Here is a 17,729-nt window from a genome sequence, read left to right on the forward strand (position 1 = left end):
TCATTTCCCTGTGATGCACCCTCAGCAGTCTCAGTGTGTGTGGGGATGTCCTTGTTCATATTTGTACTGACATAATATTAATGGTTTTCTTTTAGCTCTTGGAAGATCTTGGCTTGACAGACAAGTCATATCCAAGTCACTCAGTATTAGGAGATGCATTTAAAACATTTAGATAGTCTGAAATTTTTTTTTCTCTCTCTTTGGCTTGATGGTTCATCTGGACATAGAACTTGGGTAGGAATACAACATATATATATATATATATATATATATATATATATATATATATATGTGTGTTGTATCTGTGAATTTCCTTGGTTACTTGTTTTTTGTGTCATCTACTAATTTTGGATATGTATTCCCCTTCCCACCCGGGGACCAATCAGGATGAGAGAAAGAGGCATCTGGTATGGAAACCCTGTGGTGCTGTTCAGATGAATGGTGTGCACTTCTATAATAAAACCTGATGTATTAACAGTAGATTCAGACAAAGTCTGCACTGTGGTGTGGAGGGACTGAACACTTTGCCATTGGTGCTTACTCTTCAAATACAGTTAATGTAAAACACCCAAAAAAGTAGGCCTAGATTTTCCTTTAGCCATTTAAAACTACAGCATTGCTCACTGCTCAGCACATGTTTGTGTGGTACCAGAACTGGTACTGCTGGGCTCTTCACAGTATCTTGATTGAGGAGTGTGTATGTGACATGTCAAAGACTGTACAGGGGACACTGAACGTAGGGAACACTGGAGGGAAGCAGTAGATGAGCTGAGAAATCAAAGATGCACAACACCACTGAGTTGAAGGGGAGATAGTGCAATATTCTGAGCACATGGACTCTGTAACAGGGAGCAGAGAATCTGGAAGGGGTGGAGAGGTCAGGCCAATTTTTGTCCTCACAGTAGACTTGGGTAATGTTCAGGAGAATGGCATTTTTAATTTACCTTAAAAAAATCACACTGACCTGGGTGGTGGTGGCACATGCCTTTAATCCAAGAACTTGGAAGGCAGAGACAGGTAGATCTCTGTGAGTTCAAGGCCAGCCTGATTTATAGATTGAATTCCAGGACAGCCAGGACTGTTACACAGAGCAACCCTGTCTGGGAAAAACCATAAGGAAAAAAAAATCACACAGCCCTATGAGTTACAGGAACAGAAGGATGGCGGGTGGGAAACGTACTGTGGAGTGGTGGCAGTAGGGTGGGCAGGAAGAAGCCTACTTAAGAAAAACTTAGCACGTGTAGTTGGTCATGTGATTGCAATTCTTCACTCCTTTCTGTAGCTCTCCTTGTCCTAGGCCTTTGGAGTACTGCCTGCACTGTCTAGTAGAGGTTTCTTTCCCAGCTAACTTTATTATTATTAGTCAGAATTTATTAGTATATATCCTTTGTACCCAGCACTGGATTTCATAAGAATATTTTCATACAAGTATAGAATATACTTTGAATATATACACTCTTCTGTATCCCAGTGAATTCTGCTTGCTTTGTCCCCCGGCCCTGTGATTTGGGTGGCCAGTAGAAGAGGTAGGGGTGACACCAATAACATGTCCGTTCAAAGTTTAGTTGTCAAGAGGCATTTGCATTTGTATTCTATATCATATACCACTGCATTGGCACAAGAAAAACATGTCAGGATTATCCTGGTCTTGAAGAGGATGAGATACAAGCAGGAGGTAGACATTGCCAGCCTAGTGAGCTCAGCTGAGCTCAGCCTGGCTTTGGACAACAGCGGGCAACACAATCCCAGAGCTGAGCCTAGATGCAATCAGTTCGTTCCCACGTGCCTTGCATCTTGGTGAGAATAAATGATTGAGAGCCTGGCTGTTTGTTTGTAGCTTTCTCTTTTGGCAAACACTCACTGACACAGCAGGTAAAATGACCAGAACTTTAACAATAGGCTGTAGCATGTTTGTAGAAACCTAACTCCAATGTGATGTGTGGTTCACTTGCATTTCAGTTCTTAGCTTCTTGTATACACACTTACAGCTAGCCTTAGATAGATCTTTTTGGTGGCTGCTTGCCACTCACTTTTCTTTATGATTCATGACTTCTCATTCTGGAGCCAAATGAGGAAGTTCAGATCCACAGTCTAAAAGAATTAATTTTGACCTCTTTCCCCCTTCTCAGGGTTTCCTAGCGGCCTAATCGGATTCCAACAGTGCATTCCAGCTGAGTGGTGCTCAGGCCTCTCAACAGGGGCCTTCAAGGCCCACCACTCAGTGTTTTCTTCAAGAGTTCAAGTTAATTTTTGCCCTAACTGGGTAGATGGAATTTCACTTAAAAGTGGGGAGAAATAGAGGGTCAGGGGATTTCCTTGGTTTGGACTATATTTAAAACATATTAGTTCTGATAAAATATTTAGCTTTTTTAACAACAAATTTAATATGGGGAATGGTGTTTTATTTATTAATGGCGGTTTCAGGGAGATGGGTTGGAGTTGTGCTCAAGTGCACTGTTGTGATTTTACAGAGTATAGTAATTACTGTAATATCTTGCTGAATTATTAATATCTACCATGCCTGCAGGAACATGAGCTTCTGCAGTTGAATTCATTTCAGGAGTGCCTTTTACCTTTTCTGGTTTTGCTTGGTGTTTCCTTTCTTTTCTTGTACACGTATGGATTTTTCGTAAATGGAGTTTGGGGCAGAGTTGGTGATATTGTACAGAATGCTGTTGTTGGAACCTGAATTCAGGAAGCAGCATAGGAAAGTTCCTGTCCTGGATGATTCCTTTCAGCCTCGAAGCCTGAGTGCAGTGTAGGATTGAGGGATGCTGAAGAAAGCATGCTTGGCAAGAAAGGGCTCATCTGTGTGTCTTTTTTTAGGAACTGAGGACAGGGAATAGTGGGAAGCTGTGTGTGCCCAGGTGTGTGTGTGTGTGTGTGTGTGTGTGTGTGTGTGTGTGTGTGTGTGTGTATACCTTTAGGTATAGCTTGTCTTCTATAGATGCAGTTGTTTTGTGACCATGTTGAAACAATACTAATATCCTTTATTATTTGTATCAGTAATTGTTAAGTGGTATCTGACCTATGTTCAAGTGGTATCATTGTAAATGATGATGGTGATGATTCTGATAGTTTACAATTGTCATCTGAATGAATTTGAGCTCCACCTGGATCTGAGTTCAAAGGGACCCGGAGGGGCAACCTTTCTGATTGCAGCTAAACTGAAGGTCAGCCCTATTATTGCCTACAGCTAGAGACCTAAAGATGCTACAAATTAACCAACATTTGACATGCAGGCTTTCGGTGTTTGTGTTAAGGGTCAACATGAAATCATACATTGGAAATGGTTTCACAAACTATAAATGCACAGGCACTTTTAGAGGAATTCCACTGTCAGTGAGTTACAGAATTGCTAATATTTGTGATGAGATTTTGAGGGAGAATAGGAAGGATTTGGAGTTTGTTTTTTTTTTTTCTTCAAGAAAGGCATCATTACAGTAATTCCTTTGGGTAAAGATGGTCTTCTCTGAGGTCCCTTTGAAATATAAGTTATTCATAGACAATGTTTCAGAACTAGAAAGAACAAGAATAATCTAATCACATTCTTTTTCTGATGTAGAACTCTGGAATTCTTCCATCGTTCAGGTCACCACTCCCTGTGCATTTACAGCCAGTAGATCATGGCCACCAGGGGTTAACATTTAGTGAGGGATGGAGTTTAGAGGAAATCTGAACTACCTCGGGGCTTGGGTTCCTTCTCAACATGGGGGTCTGTACCAACCATTTACAGCAAGAAAAGCAAGAAATGCAAGGAGTTACGTTCAGGCCCGCCTGGCTCTCATCCTCCTTCTGCCTTACTGTCTCTACTCCAGGGAAAATAGTCCTATCTCCATTCTTATTTCCTCAATGAATTTTATAAAGCCTTCACATTTTAAGTTAGGTTGTCTAGTGGTCAGTGAAGGTCTTGTGCACACACTGGGACTGCTTTGAGAGGAGCTGCAGAGATCGGGACATATAAAATTGGAACTTGTGCTGTTTGCCTAATTTTTCTACTGTCAGGTAGAGAAGGGCTGGCACTGAGGGTCAGAGGTAGCTGTTTCTTAGCTTGTTCCAATGTGAACTTGACAAGCTCCTGGGAGATGAGAGCAAAGGACCCTCTACAGGGCTGACTCTGATCTCTGTCACTCAGATGCTAACCGGATTTCCTTTGGTTTGGTAAATGGGCCTTGGGGAAATCATTGCTTTGTTCTCCCCCCTACACTGATTTTATTTATTTCTATTTCTTAAACATGCCTAATAGGAAAATCATCATCTGAACCATTTTAAGGGTATAATTCAGTAGCATTAGTGATGCATTGTTCTGGAACCACCACTACTATCTGAGTCTGACTCCCTCATGCAAACAAAACCCTGAACCCATTAGAAGATGACTTCCACCATTCTGTTCCTCTTAAGGTAGCTGAATTCTCTTCTCACTCTTTGAGCAAGCATTGGGACTTCCAGCTCTTCCCTGTGGTCTGCCTTCTCTCACCCCCTTGCTAGCTTTTTTTCTCTCTCTCTCCTTCCTGGAAGAGGATCATGGGGTTGGTGTATAGGGAAGGCTTATAGAGAGTTGGGGTTAAGACAGGTATTCTACCAGTGAGGTCATGTTTCCAAGACTTGTGGTTATCATTGCCGTTAGACATCATAATGATGGGCTGGGCAATTATGCCTTGGCTATGCAGTCTGTCCTGGTTAGGGTTTCTATTGCTGTGATGAAACAATGTGACCAAAGATGGTTTGGGGAGGAAAGGGGTTATTTGGCTTACACTTTCACATCATAATCCATCATTGAAGGAAGTCAGGATAGGATCTCAAGCAGGTCAGGAACCTGGAGGCAGGAGCTGATGCGGAGGCCGTGAGGGATGTTGCTTACTGACTTGCTCATGGTTTTAGAGGGTTAGTTCAGTAGTATCATGGCAGGAAGCAGACAGACACTGGGGCAGTACCTGAGAGCTTTACATCCTGATCCGGATGGCAGCAGAGAGTGAGAGATGGGACCTGGAGTGGGATTTTGAAACCTCAAGGCCCACCCCCAGTGACACACTTCCTTCAACAAGACCATGTTTACTCCAACAAGGCCACACCTCCTAATCCTTCTATCTTTCTCAATTCCACTCCATGGTGACTAAGCATTCCAATATATGAGCCCATGGAGGCCATTCTTATTCAAACCACCACACAGTCCTACCATGAATAGTTTCTAAAATATTGTGAGCTGATTACCAATTGTGCTTCCACACTTTGTTCTGTGCTGACAAAGAGCAACTCTGCTTTGATCTTGGTCTTCTGAGAACTTGAAATCTAACTAACAGTAGATCCAAAAGTGAAGTCTTTGGAGTCAGGACTCTACTTACTGAGAGCCCTCTACATACCGGTCATGGGCCTTTGCCTCCTGTCTTCTCATTTTCCTGTCTTAGTAACTGTAAGAGCTGGGAGGTGTCACCCTCCCTACTTTATGAATGAGGCAACTGTGAGGAAGAGAGTTAGATTGTGAGGTTCATGCCTTGTGCAGCTTCGGAACAGAGAGAAAACAAAGTGAAAGACTTTTGAAGGATGTAAGGGTGAGTGTTGGTTCTACATTAATCATATGAATGCTGAGCTTTGGAGTAGGGGTTGGAAAGGCCAGGAGGTGGGAGGTGAGGAAATCGACTCCATTGCAATCTAGCGTGTTGTGATTTAATAAAATTACTGGATAGCATTTATTGAGCCCCTAGTGTATGCCTGACACTGAGTATCACCTCCTTCGGCTTCTCACTCAATTCTCATGGAGACTTAATGAAGTTTCTTGTGAGGAAAGCCTTGCTGTAAAGAGAGGCACGCAAGGCCTGGTGCCTTCAGTAACCTGGCCCAGCAACAAAAGGTGTGGTGCCGGACCACGTGTCGTGTAGAGTCACCTGACCCGAATGCACTTGGGTACTGGGTGCAGGGCCACTTGCCTTTCTCCTCCTTCCCGCTTGGGCTCACCTGTGCGCCTGGCCTGTTCTCTTTAAACACTCAGGTGTGGGTGCTTCTAGGGGAGGGGCAGGATGAGGAAAGGCTGGAGGTGAGGGAGGCCAGCTTGTGTGGGAACCAGGGGAGGATCACAGAGGCACAGCATAGTCTAATGACATATTTGCTTTTATTTTCTGTAATCACAGACAGTCCTTCGTCATGCTGAGTAAGGGAGGGATGTAACTAAATAGCGGTGGTATTGATCTGTCTCAGTGCATCAGCAAACCTCATCTCCCTGCTTTGCAGGAGGGAAAACAGGCCCAGAGAGGTGCAGCCGTTCCCATGGTGGGACACAGCAGAAATTGCTACCAGAAGTAGAAAAAAAACCTTTGTTGCCTTTCTTCTTCCTGTTCTGGGAACTGCGGGCCACCTTCCTCTCCATCGGCCTGTTCCATCTTTAGCAGGAGTGCCTCTTGCTGGCTCCCTCCTCTCCTGCACAGTAGAGGTCCTCTCCATCATTAGAGCAAGCAGTGGGGGTCTGCTGTAATTAAAGGAAGCTAGCAGGGGGAAGCAAAGCAGAGCAAGGGGGAAAGCAGCCAACAAAACATCTTATTTCCCACACAAACTCCCTAACAACTACTGTCTATCTGCTTTCCTGGGAAGCTGCTGGCATTTAGTACAATGAAGGGAAACCCCACAGGACAGTGGGGGAGGCAGGTTACTAAGTCACCTTCAGGCTCCAGGAATTGGCCTTACTCCTTTCTTGTCCTCCCTACCCTGCAGTGCAAAGACTGATCAACTATTAAGAGCTGAAAGAGAACTCGAAGGTCATTTAGTTCAACTTCTCCAGGCCACAGGGTTTCCCCATCGCCTGCCCCCCCCGAGGTGTCTCTTGACACATGCTCACATGGCTCTTCTCGCTACCCCATATTTGCCAGACCAACGCTCAGGTAGGGATGGGGCACAGCAATGTCTAGCAAACAGCAGTCACCCAAGCCTCTTGTCATTTACATCGACTCTAGAAATGTCTAATTAATTCATTTGTCCAATTAGCCCCTTGCTCTCTGAAATGCTTTTCCTTGGTTGCTGAGCAACCAGGATAGACTTTCAGCACACACATGCCGCTACTGAATGAGCCAATAGCTTTTTCCTTTGCCCTGGCCACCTCCCCACTTTCTCCTTTGGTTTTTTCCTGATGTTCAGCAGCTAGGAACATCTCCACCATCCCCTAACCTTCGCACCTACCCCAGGCCTCTTTGAATGTGTTTGCTGTATGTCCGAACACACTTTGGAAGGTAATTCTATGCCAGGCATTGGTCACAGATAAGGAGACTGACAGTTTGCTGGCACCCAAAGATGCATTTGCCAAACAATAAACTGAGCTCTGCTGAGGCAGCTCTGAGAAGACCTTTGCAGGGTCGAGGTCAAGGGTGGGCTCAGAGATGCATGGAGAAAAGTGGCAGCCTGTGTTTGGCTGAGGGCTTGTTAGCAAGTGCAGCTCGAACAGGCAGTGATTCCATTTATCTTTCGACCAGAGCCTAGCCTGGAGTGCACTGTGAGCAGCCGACCTGAGGGGTGATTTTAAGGTGAGACTGGAAGGGGCAGGATCAGCCAGGAAGGGCAGCCCGGTGCCTTGAGGAGTCATTCCTGAAACCCAGTGCACTCCAGTGCAAGCGAGGGAAATGCTGCTGGCTGTTCCAGGGAATCTGTAACCCAGACAAAGCCCAAGCTTCCCACATCTCTCCTCAGATGAGGAAGTCAAACTGCAAAGTCCCAGGGTCTCAGTTCAGCATATTGTACCTTTTACGGCTCGTGGCAAGATCCTTATCTATTAACTCGGTCACTCAACTCACTCAAATTTACTTTTTAAGAAACATTTCAGCATTCTTTGGGGTGGGGAAATGGCTGAACCTGTAAAATGATGTGCAAGTCAGACAACCTGAGAGCCAGGCCTGGTGGGTGATACACGCTTGTAATCCAAGCTCTGGGGAGGCAGAGACAGGAAGATCTTTGGGGCTTACTGGCCAGCTAGACCTAATCAGCAAGTCTCAGATGCTAATGAGACTCTGTCTGGAAGAGCTTGGTGGACTGCTCCTAAGGAATGATACTGGGAGTTGGCCTCTAGCCTGGACAGGCAAGTGTATACACACAAAATTGTACACACGAATGCATTACTGGCTCTGTTTTTGAATAATTGAAGTTGGCAGAGATGATTTGCTGAGTTCAGGGCTCTTGGTGTGTAGCTTTCCTTTCACGTTGCTTGTGTGTTTTGCTAGGGGCATGTGCTTGGGCCTAGGACTCAAATGTGAATAAGGAACAGTTCCTCGTTCCCAGAGATCCCACCATTGTGAAGATGGAGGAGTAAAGAAGCACCCAGTCTGCTGGGTCCCTTAATGTTGTGGGGAAGGAGCTATGGAGGGGACATACTGGTAGACTCATCCCTGGCCAACAGGGCAACAGAGATTATGGTGTTCTTGGGGACTGGAGAGTGGTTTGGGAATATAGCCCTCAAGCCATCTGGCTTTTTTGTGAAACATGCTAAGTGGTTTGGGAAAGACCACACTGACATCTGAAAATACCGCCTCCGGCACTCTCGGATAACAAGAGAGCAGTTATCCCATCTCTAGGCATGTGTGGGCACAGAAGAGCATGCGTCAGGTTTCCTGGATGAAAATGACTTCCTTTTGAAGTTAGTTTATAAATAATGATGAAGGCTACACATTCACCGTGCATGGACTTGGCAGTTGCTGTGGACTGGTATGTTCTAGAAGAGAAACTTTTCTGGAAAACCAGCTGCTCAGCCACGGAAAAAGCACCGTGGCCCTGTCTGCAGCTCTATATCCCAGACCCTCCTGTGAGGTCAAGAAAAACTCTTAGTGGAAGGGGTCTGTCCTTGGTACTCGCACATGACCATCACTCAACCATGCTGAACTGTAAAGGGTCACAGAAAGAAACAGCCAGAGACAATGATTACCTTGGCCAGGTCCTGCCAAGATAACATGTCTGGCTTTACTCACAAGCATTGCCTTTCCAGGTCAAATTCTTTCTCGAGGTCCCAAGCCACATTCCCCTGGCTCTGGACATTCCTTTCTTAAGGCCAGCTTTGCTTTTTGCTTTTCAAGAGCTTAGACATGGCACATAGCAATATGGGGCATGACTTACAGAAAGATGTCCTTTGAAAATTTTCTTTGAAAGATAGTTTTATTTCCTCCAGGAACAAAGCTGAGGTGGTCGGATAGTTTTATTTCCTCCAGGAACAAAGCTGAGGTGGTTGCTATTTTTTTCTCCCGTCCATGTACTAAACCATGCCTAACACTGCTTAGCTTCTGAGATCAGTTGAGGTTGATATCTTCCGGGTAGTATGGCCATAAACAGTTGCTATTGTTTTCCTGGTGAGACCTGTTATTCTAAACTGCATGCTGGCCTTCAGATCACAATGATATTCATCTCTTTTTAGCCAACAGACACACAGAAGTCTAAGCTTCTGGAAGGGAAGAGTCCACAGCTTTTTTATTCAGTAAATATTTGATACTTGGCACTTTGGTGGGTGAAGCTACCATCATCTTGGGTCTTTCTAAACCAAGAGGTGTCGTTTCTTCATGCTGCGCCTTCTTGGTTTTGGCTTCGGTCTCTTTGGATGAAAAGTGATTTTTGTCTTGGTGAGGTCCATTAAATCTGTTCTTTTCCAAATCGGACTGTCAGTGTCCCATGGCGAGGACTGGGCCTTTCTGTCCTTTTCATCCTTAGTTGCCATCCACTGAGTGATTTGGTTCCCCATTTTCTGGATGTGCCCACATGCATCATTTCCCTCTCCTCTTGTGTAAGGAGGCAGGTCCATCTGGTGCCAGATTTCATTCAACCCTGCAACAATCCCTCCTTTATGACATCACTGCTCATCACCATGGAAACATTTCCCCAAGTCACAGAGACTGGATTGTGGCATCATAGCATCAGGCATCATGGGAGGAGGCGAGAAAGGAAGATAGGAGAGGATTGAAACTGGGGTGGATGAAAGGCCCAGAAAATAGCCAGAATATGGGATTTTCCTGTCAGGAGTCTCGAATGTAGAGCTCAACTAGGGGATGCTGGAGCAGGCCTCATGCAGGAGGAGGAGCAATGTCTTTGGATCTTGGACCCTGGACTCCGATCCTGCTCAGTATGGGTCAAATGAAAATGAATAATTTTTATGAGACCTTGCCTGCGCTTTATAGTTCTCATTTGACACTCTGAAAATCTCCATGGACTGTTGGATGATGGAGGTTAAATCTGTGACCTTCTTGGGGTTGCACAGAAAATTGGCCGAGCTGGAAGATGTGAACTGTGCTCTTAAGCAGCTTCTAGCTCTGTGTGTGTGTGTGTGTGTGTGTGTGTGTGTGTGTGTGTGTGTGTGAAGGTGTGAATGTGTGTCTGTATGTGACTGTGTGGGTGCATGTGAGTGTGTGTTAAGGTGTGTGTATATGTGCATGTGTATGTGTATGCGTTGGAGTGTGCGAGTTGAGTGAATGTGTGTTTGTGTGAACGTGTGTTGGTGTGTGTGAGCATGTGTGTCTGTGTATGAGTGATGTGTAAGTACATGTTTGTGTGAGTGTTAAGGTGTGTATGTGTGTGTATATGTGTATATATGAGTGTGTGAGTTCTGTGAGTATGTATATATGTGTATGAGTGAGTGTGTTTATATGAATGTAAACGTGTGTGTGTGTGTGTGTGTGTGTGTGTCTGTTGGAGAGTGAGTGTATGAGTGTGTGTGTCTGTGTGAGAGTGTGTGTGTAGGAATGTATGTGAGTGTGTGTGTATAAATTAATATACATATTTAAATATGTATACGGATATATGTATGTAGTTAAATTGTGGTAGATCTCATAGTGAAACCAAGCATGTGCATAGTGAGGAGGTATCAGACAGTGAGTGGGAACTCGTTATGATAGTAATTTAGACCCAGCTCTGACCGGGGACAGGCACACTTGTGCATGAGGTCTGTGCTTATTCATGCATCTCTGCCTGAGGCTCCACGGCTAGCACCTCTGCCCTGCTCCCCTCTGTCTGGATCCCAGCTTCTCCCATTCTGTTCCTGCAGTTTTTCTTCCAGCTCCCTCCCCCATCCTGCCCTACATCCTCTATGTACACTTGTGTGAGGTAGCCACATGAGGTCTATGGGAACATGGTTTTTCTGTCACCTTAATGAGCTCTTCCCTGGCTCTTCTCTATAGCGTTTGCTGCTTGAGTTCAAGGCTTCTTCATTGCACACTGAGGACTTTGGATTGGCCAGATCCCTATTTGGTTTGCAAAATGGGCCTGCCTAACTCAGTTGCACACCTTGCTGGTTGAATGCAGCTCTGCTATTCTGTTCTGTTGTGGTATGTGTGCGCGTGCATGTGTGTGTGTGCACACTTGTGTACATAGTTTAATTAGTAGTCATAGTAAATGCATTTGCTGATTATTGAGGGGCGCTACTGGACCTGTTATATTGATTCTATCAGAACCACTTATGACTGGCCTAAAGAGAACTATTAAATGACTTTAAAACTTTTTCTATTTAAAGTGATCCATGTGGGAGTCATATAGGAGTTAGTTAAGGCAATAAGCTTTGTATAAAATAAACAAGAGTTTAAATGTTAGTTCAGTCTCCTATAGTTTTAAGCTCTTATACCACTTGTTATATTCTCTGCATTTAAATTAAATGTCTTCATTGATAAAATGAGTATAAATCTTTGTACCTACTGTGGGAATGTTGATGCTCAGAATCAGGAGGCACCTGAGAGGTTACATCCTCATGTCTGTTGTATAAAATATAATTAAGTGGCCACATGTACCATTTGCACTTTTTCCATAGGAATAAAACCCCTTTCTATCTCAGCAAAACACTTGAATTATAACACAGACGTCTAGACTTTCCTGAGTTTGTAGTCAAAGACTCACAGCACTTGCCATCCTAATTCCTCATCATTTACAAGCACTCTGGGTGAAGGAGCCTAACTCCAGCCAGAAACCAGTTCTGAGGGCTTGCTAAGATGGCAGAGACGTTTTCTCATGTGGCCCTGACACATTAAACTGATGTGATTCCCTTCCTCTGATGGCAGTTATCAGGAGCTGGTACAGCTACTGGAGAGGGAAATTCAACCTGGTTGTGTGAGTTGACATGCCTGCAGGGAAAGGCATCATGAGACAGTCCTGCTATTGACATTTAGCTCTATGACTTTCCCGTGCTCAATTCATCTTTTTGGTCCCCAAATTCTCAGATATAGAAGAAAAAAAGGATGGTGGCTACTAGATCCTTCCCCCAGTTGTGTTTTACTGATGTATATGTATATACAAACACATATATGAAAACACATATTTAAACTATTTTTATTATGCTGAAATATACAACATAAATTTATCATTTTAGTCCCTGCTTGGTGCTGTGATTGGAATCCAGAACCTTGCACATGCTAGACAAGCTGTCCGCCGCTGAACTATATTTTAGTAATTTTAAATTATACAGTGTAGTGGTATTAAATACATTCCTAAATGGTGTATGATCATTATCACCATCCACCTGAAATCCCAAATTCTCCAAATCTAAAACATGTGAGTGCAGACATGATACCCGTAGTGTGAATTCAACACCATGCAACTTTGTTTCATGCACAAAATTCTTGAGAAATATTCTATAAAATTACTTTTATGCTGTACATAAAACACACATATAAAACATGAATGAACTGTATGTTCATGCTTGGGTTACATCCCTGACATAAATTCATTTTGTATATGCAAATGTTCAAAACAAACAAATAAAAAAACCACTATGAAATCCTAACTACTACTTTTTTTTAAAGATTTATTTATTTATTATGTATACAGAAGAGGGTGCCAGATCTCATTACAGATGGTTGTGAGGCACCATGTGGGTGCTGGAAATTGAACTCAGGACCTCTGGAAGAACAGTTGGTGCTCTTAACCTCTGAGCCATCTCTCCAGCCCCGAAATCCTAACTACTTCTGATCTCAAACATTTTAGATAAGGGACGCTCAGTGTGCATTATGTAGCTATTTTCGATTACCATGGGGACTTTAATATCCTAAAGTCATAATAATCTAACTTGAATTTATACCAGCTTATCTTAAATAGCATACCCAAAACTGTTATTATATATGTGTGCCCAAAAGTAAATTAATAATTCTTCAAAATGTAGCCAGAGGCTGCAGATTTTTACTGTGCATTTCAGTGAAGTTTTTACACTCATACCTCACTACTCAAACAAGATTAAGACATAGCATCACAGGAAGCTTTCTGTGACCCTTGCACACTTACCTCTACTGAGAAATGATCAATATTTTGATTTGTGCCAAGTTTTACCTGTTCTTGAGAGTCATATAAGCAGAATAATGCAGTGTGGCAGGAACCTGCTTATTCAGGGCTCTGACATGGCTCCAGTGGTCTTTGCCACCTGATACTTAAGTCTTTCTAAATCTCTACCCTTTGGTGTAGACTGAGCTCAGTAACCTGATTATAAATATGCAAATGCACAATGATGGGCTATCCATCCCCCAGTTAGTCATAAGGCTTCAGCTTTATTTTGCAGCCTTTCTCTCTGACTGTCCTTGATTATTGCGATAAAGATCTCTGCCACACTGATGAGGTTCTATAGTGAAGAATTGGGGCCCAGTGGCTATTTGTGTGGGCTTGGAAGCAGACTTCCAAGTTGGACAGGGAGATGATTGTAGCCTGGGTGACATCTTGATTGGAAGTTTGTGAGAAATTCTCAGCTGGAAGATCCAACTGAGCCTCATCTGAATTCCTGAAGGCAGAAATTAAGAAACATGAAATATTTATTGTCTCAAGACACTCCATTTCAGAGCAATTTATGATACAAATTTGTAAGTACACACAAAGGCAAAGATAAATGCTGTACATAGTGTACTGTCTTCAGAGTCTATTTTATACTACTTACCATTTTATCTGTATAATTTATTCCTGTGGATAGCTTTGCTTTGTATAATATTATAGTATAGACATACTCAAGCTTTTAATTGTATTATAATTAAGGATATCTATAATTAAAGGACACCTAGTCCAAATTGGGCTGTATTATCATCATCCTTGTACCTTTTTTTTTTTTTTTTTGACATTCGCACTTACATCTCTTGAGTCCGCATCTGAGAGTGGGGTGGCTAGGCCACAGAGTAAAGTTGAGAAAATGACAATAAGTTTCCAAAGTGGTTGTATGAGTTAAACTTCTTCAAGAAATACATGGGATTCACAATTATGCCATGTTATTGCCAGAATCTATATATTTTTTTTCATTTTAGTCACCTTTGCAGGTATAATAATGTGTCCCATTGTAGCGTTTGATTTGATTAATGATGGATGTTGAGCAATGTTCGTATGCTTAATGGCCATTAAGAGAGCTTCTTTAGCAAAATCCTATCCAAGTAGTTTGTTCATTTTGTATTACATTTTCTATTTTCAAACCAGATATGTAATAGTTCTTTATAGTTTGAGTGAGAGTTCTTGGCCAGATGTATTGACTTATAGATACCTTCTTAAACTGCAGTTTATATTTTCGTAAGAAGATGGCTTTCATTTAAAGGAAATATAGGCTATCATTTTTTTCCTTTTGTTGTAAAACCTTTGCCTTTTATAAGGCCTTCTAAAAGATTTATTGTTTTAACTTTGACATCTATCTGGAATTTTGTTCTTTTTCTTTAATGTGTTGAGTTTACATGGGTGAAAAAAATGGATCAAATTTCTTTACTTACTAGAACTCCAAACCCTTTATATTAAAAGACAGCTTATGTTGCCAACAGATATTTTTTATGTGCCTATTAGTGAGTTCTATGCTTGGTCCATTGATACATTGTTACTTGACACTAATTCCATGCTGTTCCTATATTAGTTTTATAATGAATGCAATTCTTTGATAATTTCAATTTGTCAGTCTAGTCTTTTTATCTCTTTTCATATTTTTTCTTCTTGATTGTCTTGGCTGTTCTAGACCTGTTAATGTCTCCAGATGCATTTTAGAAACAACCTCTTGGTTTCTCCCCTAATGCCTCCGAGGATCGTAGGTTGGAAGTACATTATATAAATCAATCTGTTGAGGAAATTGCTGACTAGTTTTCCTTAATTTCTTTTTAGTATAAAGATCTTATAGATCTATCAAAAGACTTATTCCTAGGAATCTGATGCCGTTTGATGTGATTTTTAAAGAGGGGATTTAAAATAATTCAATTTCTGGTTTTTTCATTGCTAGTGTTATCTTCAGATTCTTTTAGATTTTCTTTGCATACCATCATGGTATCTTGAATAATGAGCATTTTGAGCTTTGCTTTATACTGCTCATTTTATTTTCTTCTCTTATTGCACAGGTTATGACCTCCCTGCAGTGCTGAATGGAAGTGATGATCCTGGACCTCTTTCTCTTGTTTCTGAGTTCAGGGGAATACATTCAGAACTCCACTGTGAACCATCATGCTCTCTGTAGGTAGTTATAGATACCTTTTATTTGGCCACAGATAAAAGACTCTTTCAGGTCCAACATTTGATGATTGTCTCTGTATAGAAAGTATAAAAGCTAATGTGTAGAAAGAATAATAATGGTACCCAAGTAAGAACAAGAGCAGCGAGACAGAGAAGGAAGCAAAGGACTGCACTACAAAGCAGCTTAAGAAGAGGATTTATTGGCTCCCCCTGTGTTCTTTGCATTCTGAGAGCTGAGATAAATTGTGATAGGATTGTGGCTAGTAAGGTCTGTAGGTGAGATGGGAGTCTGTCTTCCCATACCAGGACCTCATTCTTTCTACTGCACTGAGAGGAGATGAGCAAATGAAATGGATTGTGTAAGGAAGAGAAGGGCTTCTTCTGAATCCTGGTGTATGTGTGTGGTGTTGCATCCCTTTCCCATCACTGCATCTCTCTCTCTTTCTGACTCTTTCCTAACTTCCATCTCCATCTAAGTCTTGACCTTGATCTTGGATTCTATCTCCATCTCAGATAAAATGGTGCTATGTGGCTTCTTTTTCCTTCTGTTACAATCTTTTGAGGCTCCTCTGCTCTGAGATGCCTCTATTTTTAATTCGGCATCTGAGACACCCATTACATAATGCCAGTTGACCCTGGCCACTCAAATCACAGTGACTTAGGCTTGAAATTGATGACCATGTCTGGGTCTTTCTTGGTTTCTTGGTGGCATCATATCTCTGCAAATTATGGCTGATGAGCAGTCACTAGTGATTATGGGATAAAGAGAGGTGAATAAGCTTCAGACAGGAGTGAGGGTTGAACCAGCCCTCACCCCAAGAACTCAGCTGTTCATGGTGGCAAGGCAGGTTTATGCCCTGTGGCCAGGACTCTGTTCTGTGCCTAGATTGGATGTTTGGAAAGGTGAGGCTCCAAGCAGCTGAGTTCGCTGCAATATGTCACCTCTCCCTGCTGGCTTGTTTCCCTCCTTGCAAAATCTAACCCGAAGTTATTATTTGGTTTGTTAGTTTTTGTTGAATTAGGATAGTCTCATAGAAGGTGAAGAAAATCAAAAGCCATCATAAAAAAAAGATTGAAAACATGAGATAAAAAACAGTTTACTTTTTTTTTTTTTTTTTTTTTTGAGACAAGGACCTGCTATGTGGCCTTGTTTGTCCTGGAACTAAGCATGTAGACCAAGCTTACCTTAAATTCACAGAGATGCACCTGCTTCAGCCTCCTAAGTGCTGGGATTGAAGGCATACATCACCACAGAAGACTTAGTTTACATTCTCTTAAAATATTTTGAAATTTTTACTTCTATGTGTGTGTGTTGAGGTCATAGTTCAGCTTTGTGGGGTTAGTTCTCTCCTTTAACACTTACAGGAGTCCTAGGGATTAAACTCTGGTCCCAGGCTTGCAAGACAAGTGTCTTTCTGTGCTGATCAATCTCACTGGCCCCGGTTTTGTATTCCTTAAAATATGGATGCAAATGCATTTTATAAGGTTTTTTAAATATTTAGGATGCTGCTTCCACTGCTACCTTTCATCTGGCACAGTTGCCTGTGAACCTGGGCACTTGTTCTATAGCATAAAAGTCTTTTGAGGAAGAGGCAGAGGGTTGTGAAGAGAAATTTGGCTTCAGAGTTTCTTCACCAAGGAAATACTGAACACCCCAGGCCAACTGGTCCAGCCATGAAAGTGGTTGTGTCGGAGGGTAAAGCGTGATGGTGATACTGCCACCATCCTGCTTTGCATCCTGCTATAACAGTTGTTATTCCACTCTGGATATATAGTCAGTGTCCCTAAAGTAACCAGTTTTCTCTTGAGGCTGACCTTCTGTGGAAGTGTGCATGATCCAGGGACATCTGTCCTGTTCCTGAAAACAAAACATTCAGAGAGAGAGGGGAGAAAAAAATGAGAGAGAAGAGGAACACACACACACACACACACACACACACACACACACACACACACACACACACACTAGAGAGAGAGAGAGAGAGAGAGAGAGAGAGAGAGAGAGAGAGAGAGAGGTATACATCGAAGTGGGACCTTGCATATACGTGCTTAGCAGAGAGGTCCACCAACACTGTCCCATCTCTGAGATTTTAAAGTTTCCCCTCTCTTATGTAACTTTTAACATATAAAGGATGGTATTGGAGTAGAAGTTTGTTTACACAGTGGACAACCCAGTTTCTTGGAGCTTGGTTTACATTAGTGATAGAACCAAGGTCAATGTCAGGTACACCTGCACATGGTCTTCTAACAAATAAACACTTGTGAGGTCCCTAACATTTTATTTTTTAACTGGGTGTCAATCCATTTAGACAACAACACTATACACTTTAAAAAAAGAAGCCAGGAGC

At 42.4% G+C, this 17,729-nt stretch overlaps 1 protein-coding gene across 1 annotated transcript in view; it reads left to right on the plus strand.

Annotated features, from left to right (window-relative positions):
• Sorcs3 (sortilin related VPS10 domain containing receptor 3) overlaps positions 1-17,729 on the plus strand; it is a 627,324-nt gene that overhangs the window by 15,909 nt on the left and 593,686 nt on the right. The window lies entirely within an intron of this gene.

Source organism: Peromyscus maniculatus, chromosome 1 (genome assembly GCF_049852395.1).
Source record: "Peromyscus maniculatus bairdii isolate BWxNUB_F1_BW_parent chromosome 1, HU_Pman_BW_mat_3.1, whole genome shotgun sequence".
Classification (NCBI taxonomy): domain Eukaryota; kingdom Metazoa; phylum Chordata; class Mammalia; order Rodentia; family Cricetidae; genus Peromyscus; species Peromyscus maniculatus.